This window comes from Zalophus californianus, chromosome 7, assembly GCF_009762305.2.
Source record: "Zalophus californianus isolate mZalCal1 chromosome 7, mZalCal1.pri.v2, whole genome shotgun sequence".
NCBI lineage: Eukaryota > Metazoa > Chordata > Mammalia > Carnivora > Otariidae > Zalophus > Zalophus californianus.
The window spans coordinates 65,476,065-65,482,064 of NC_045601.1; positions in this window are offsets into that span (position 1 = coordinate 65,476,065).

Here is a 6,000-nt window from a genome sequence, read left to right on the forward strand (position 1 = left end):
TCATATTATTAAGTTAATAAAACCCAGCCATTATCAATTATGTACGCATATACTATTCAGGGTTACTAGGTTTTACCAAGCCTTAGAGTAATCGCAACTCTCTAGAGATCTGCCAGCATCTATTTACAAACAACCTCAGATTTTCTATATATCTTGTTAAATAAATATTGGCTGGCCTGCATTAGAAATCCTGATTCCATCCTGAATTATTTTTTCTGAAATTGTACATGGTAAGAAATTTTAGGAGGACCATATTATTACAATATGCATTTATTAGATTGTTCTATGCTTTTCCCTTACTTTAAGTTATTCCTCAGAATTTTTACTAAATGAGTATTTTAAATACTTCTCTTCATGGAAAGGCCATAATGTAGGTAGAGAGCTAGAGCTTCAAAAAAAGAAAAGGATGATCAAAACTTAGGTAATGGAGGGCGCCTGGGTGGCTCAGTTGGTTAATCGACTGCCTTCGGCTCAGGTCATGATCCTGGAGTCCCAGGATCGAGTCCCGCATCAGGCTCCCTGCTCAGCAGGGAGTCTGCTTCTCCCTCTGACCCTCCCCCTTCTCATGTGCTCGCTCTCTCTCTCTCACTGTCTCTCAAATAAATAAATAAAATCTTTAAAAAAAAAAAAACTTAGGTAATGGAGTAATTCTTCTAAATATTCAGCCAAGTATTGAACTGATCTTACTTCTATGATTAAAGTCCTCATATTATTACCTCATTTATTGTCCAGAACACTTTAACCCAGTGATAGCTTAATTGTTAAGGTAATTTTATGATTTGTATTCAGTTTACTAATGTATTTTGATTCAAGGCACCAGATGGTGATAGATGACCCTCTTTTTATTTTTTGAAAGAAAAGATAAGACCTTTACATGTTTCATCTTTAAGATAGGAAAATACGTCTGTTTAGCATAATTTAGTGTTTACTGTTTAGTATTCTCATAGACAACTCATCTGTACATATAGAAATATTTACCTGTGTCGCTTTACCTTAGTAAGGACATGATGATAATTTACACTGCATCATGACCATTTGTTCGTTTTATTATTCTCCTAAATTGTCTATAGAAACATATATTTATAAGCTGAAACTATAAGGTGATTAATTTTAGCATACATATTTTTTAGTTCTGTTCCTCTTGAAAATCATAGTAATAACCATAATGCTTATAGTAATGATTGCTAACATGTATTGATCAATTAGTATGTGCAAGTTGACATTTTAAAATCTTTTATTAACTCATTTAAGATTCACAAAATCCATGAAATATATGTGCTATTGTTATACCAAATTTAATTTGGGGGAAGTAAAGTACAGAAAGTTTAAGATATTATCCCAAGATCCACAGGTTATTAATGTCAGAGTCAAGATTTGAACCCATGGAGTCTGATTCTAACTTTATAAAATTTAACTCTCCTGACTCTACTACTTGAGAAGCCCAGCTCCTGGTTAAAATCTTTTATGTTGTTTCTCAGGCTTGACAAAAGGCAGTTACAGAGGCTTTACCTGGCAGGCCTCATGGATAAAGTTGCCCCCCCCCTTCCTCCAGTATCCTATCTCACACACACACACACACACACACACACACACACGCACACGCACACGCACACGCACACACACACACACACACAGCAGACTTGGTGCACAGCTAGAATATTGCAGTTGCTCTCAAGGGAATTGTAGTCAAGGACTCAGTTTTCCTTGGCCAGTCATGCTTTTAGGAATATTTGCATTCCTAGCCCAGACATCTCAGTCCTAGATCTCTATGTGAGTTCTTGGACAGAGGCCCTTCTTCTAGAAGAGGAGAGAGGAAGGGGAAACCTTGAAGACACTTTTCCCCATTCTGACTCAGTATCCAATACTTTTCTACAACTAGCCCTTTTCCTTATCCTCCTCACAGCCTCGGGTTCATAAAACTGCTGGAGCCTTTTGTTCAGGGTTCCCTCACTCATAGGACAACCCTCACATATGCACTGATCTATGTAACCCTCAACTGATGCACCCTTCCATGGGAGAAAATGGAACCAGAGGAATTGGCACCTTCTCCAGTGTAGACTATTGCTTATACCATGGCAGTAAGTAATTGAAGGCTTAACTCTTTCATTTTGGCTTGGTATTTAATGCGCTCATCTGACACTTTGGCAGCTCATCTGAGCTCCTGAGACTGCTTGATGTAGTCACTGTTGTGTTATAATCAGATCTGGATTTCAGAAAGGTCATTCTAACTAATACAGAGAAATGATTGAAGCAGAATGAGACTACGAGTCTGGGAAATCTAAGTGAAACCTGATACTGTCATAGATTATGTTAGTGAAGTGTGATGGAGAAAAGTAAACATATTAGAGATATATTTAATAGGTAGAATTAACAGGGTTCAGTGATTGAAGGTAGAGGAGTGAGGATGAGGGAGAGATTAAGGATGTGTTATGTCAAAACTCATGTTGAAGTTCTAACACCCAGTACCTCAGAATGTGAGTGTATTTGGAGATAGAGGGTCTTTAATGTGTTAAAGTGAAGCCATTAGGGTGGGCCTAATCCAATATGATTGATGTCATTATAAGAAGACACAGGTACAGAGGGAAAATCATATTAAGAAACAGGAAGACACAGTAGTCCTCCCTTATTTGAAGGGAATATGTTCCAAGACCCCCAGTGGATGCCTAAAATCACAGATAATACTGAACCCTAAACATACTGTGTTTTTCTTCCTTTTCCTAAATATGATAAAGTTTAATTTACAAATTAGGCACAGTAAGAGTTTAGCAACAATAACTAATAATAAAATAGCACAGGATGCCTGGGTGGCTCAGTCGGTTAAGCGACTGCCTTCGGCTCAGGTCATGATCCTGGAGTCCCAGGATCGAGTTCCACATCGGGCTCCCTGCTCAGCAGGAAGTCTGCTTCTCCCTCTGACCCTCCCCCGTCTCATGCTCTCTCTCTCTATCTCATTCTCTCTCTCAAATAAATAAATAAAATCTTTAAAAAAAATAAATAAATAAAATAAATAAAATAAAATAAAATAAAATAGCACAAATATAACATACTGTAATAAAAGTTACTTGAATGTGTATTCTCTCTAAAAATATCTTCTAGTACTATACTCTCTCATCTTCTTGGGATGTGAGATGATAAAATGCCTATGTGTGAGATGAAGTAAGGTAAATGATGTAGGCATTGTGACGTAGCCTTAGGCTACCATTGACTTTCGATGGTATGTCAAAAGGATCATCTGCTTCAACACCTTGACCTTTGACTTCATCTCCCAGAATTCTGAGAATATAAATCTGTTGTATAAGCCACCAAATCTATGGTACTTTATTTTGGTAACCCTAGCTAACCAATACAGGGTGATGTCCATTTTTTTGAAACTAGTTGTTTTGTAGTTGTGCTCCCTGATATTTGAAAGGTACAAGAAAGAGTGATCTAGGGAATGGGAATAAGAGCTTACAGGCTCAACTGAGTTTGGGATGTCATTGAGCAATCAAATTGAGAAACCATGTATACAACTCAATCAATGGAACTAAAGCTCAGAGAGATGTCTGTACTAGAAACAGTCTGTGAATCATGACATAATATACAAAATATCATTGGAACCTTATACACAAGGTGAAATCCATTACTATATATATGTATATATGTTTGGATATAACTGTGTAGACTTGTCCTATATTTCTACGCCTGCATGGTGCCATTAAGAACTTCCTACAGGGGCGCCTGGGTGGCTCAGTCATTAAGCGTCTGCCTTCGGCTCAGGTCATGATCCCAGGGTCCTGGGATCGAGCCCTGCATCGGGCTCTCTGCTCCGTGGGAAGCCTGCTTCTCCCTCTCCCACTCTCCCTGCTTGTGTTCCCTCTCTCGCTGTGTCTCTCTCTGTCAAATAAATAAATAAAATCTTAAAAAAAAAAAAAGAACTTCCTACAAGGGAGTAAAGATAAAGGAAATGTCAGTATTTATAGTATTTTACAAATGCTGAATATGTAAAGTGGTATAAAGATAAAATGCTTAGAACACAAGGCCAGGGTCATTGGAGATCTACAAGTGTTATAATGAGTTAATCCTTATTTAAGCCTACCAAGATTTTCAAAGGAAAATGCAGTGAGCCTTAAATAACAAAGGAAACATTTAGGGAAAAGACCATTCATAATCATTCAGTGGACTTAAGTCCATTCAAAGCTAGTTACTTTTACAATTCCATTATTGACTTATTATCTGTGACTATCATCACAGGAGAAAAATAGGGATACAACAATACGAGAACATATTAGAGAAGCTGGTATGAGCAAAAATGGAACCCATACTTTCAGGGGCAAATAAGTCTAGGTCGTGTTCTATGGCAGCAACTGTATGCAGACTGTCCAAGGGGCTGTAGAAGCCAGAAAACATAGGGTTTGTACTGACAGAAGAGGCCATCCTAGGGCACTTGGCTTGCAGTGACAAGGTACTAAAGAGAGAAAAGAGATTTTTAACCTTCTCTTCTCTTGATTCAACACATTGAAACATGTGAAAAGAAAAATTCAGATACTTAGAAAAAAGTGCTTGTTCCAGTCTCCTTACAATTTCACAGTGGGTAAAGTGACCTTTGATTTTAATCTAGGTGCTTGCTTTTCCTCTTTGGTTTGAGAAAACCAGGAGTTTTCTTTTAATAACTCTTTGCTCAAATTCTTGAATTCTTTTCCAATATACTTGACCCACATTCAATGTTCTCTGAAGTTTTGAATTCCTTTTTCTAATTATGATGATGGCAGATTTTTGAGGTGTGGATTTATTTTTGTACTGGACACAGCTAAAGGTTTAACATTAGGAATCAGAACATAAAAATCATCAAAATTTTGCTAAGTTCTTTCCTGAAGTGTAGGGAAACCATCATGCATTTCTGTTTACTTTTTTGAACATATAAAATGGACTATTGTAAACCATGATGCGAAAAAACATACTCAGCAATGGTAAAGCCTTTTCAGAATTAGCCTCTCCAAAAGTCTACAACTTTTCAAGTTGTTGGAGTGCTGCTTAAAAATATCAAACTGCAAAGATGCACTTCTAGAAATTATAAGTAATTTGTGCATCAAACAATATGTACAATAGTACTATACAGTAAATTGGACCAGCTGCCTATGCCTACCATTACAGCTGGTTGCAAAGTATATAATTTATGTTTTCTGCAGTAGAAAGTGGGAAGGTTTTTTAAGACTGTGTTCATGCTTTTATAAAGAGCCATTTCCTGTTTTATTTTTTTAACCATTGTAAGCTCAAAAGAGGTGGTATTTTGCCATTATGTTTAATGTTAATCCATTTCTATTATAGTTGAAGGGTCTATCAAAGCACTTTGCCTATGACCTCTTATTTTATCCTTGTAAGTAGATGAATTAAATACATATTTATCTTCATGTTTTTCTTAAAATATGGGTTTAATTTAGGTTTAAAGAAAGGCATTGACAATGACTAATAAAGGATACTTGATAACAAATAATTGGCTCTTAAAATTCAGCAAATGGCATATGTTAATTTAAAAAGTTAAACAATATCTTCTGTTGATAAACTCAACAAGCTTCAGAATGGCACTGTTGTAATTCATTTTTCTATTTCTTAACTCTGTACATTTTTATTTGGTAACAAACAATATGAAGTATATTTATATATTAATCATTGGTTTCCAGTGTGTATAGTAGAATGGCTCAAAATCTGGGGAAAAGATCAGATGTAGAACAATTGTTTAGAAAACTAATCTCTGACAAATTTATTTTGTGTTAAAATAAGTTTTATTTTACTACCTATTCCAAGTAGTATTTGAAAAACAAATGAAAGTGTACATTAATATCTATAATATTTAGTTGGCAAAACAGTGCTGAAAGTTTCAATCTTTTTACCCTTATATAATTTTGTTCAATGGCAAAAATGTTAATGGTTTATGAAATTTTACTGATGACTTTATAATTTTTTAATAGTAAATTAACATAACCAAGTTACATAAAGTTTAAGCTTTGAGGTAAAATATTCATG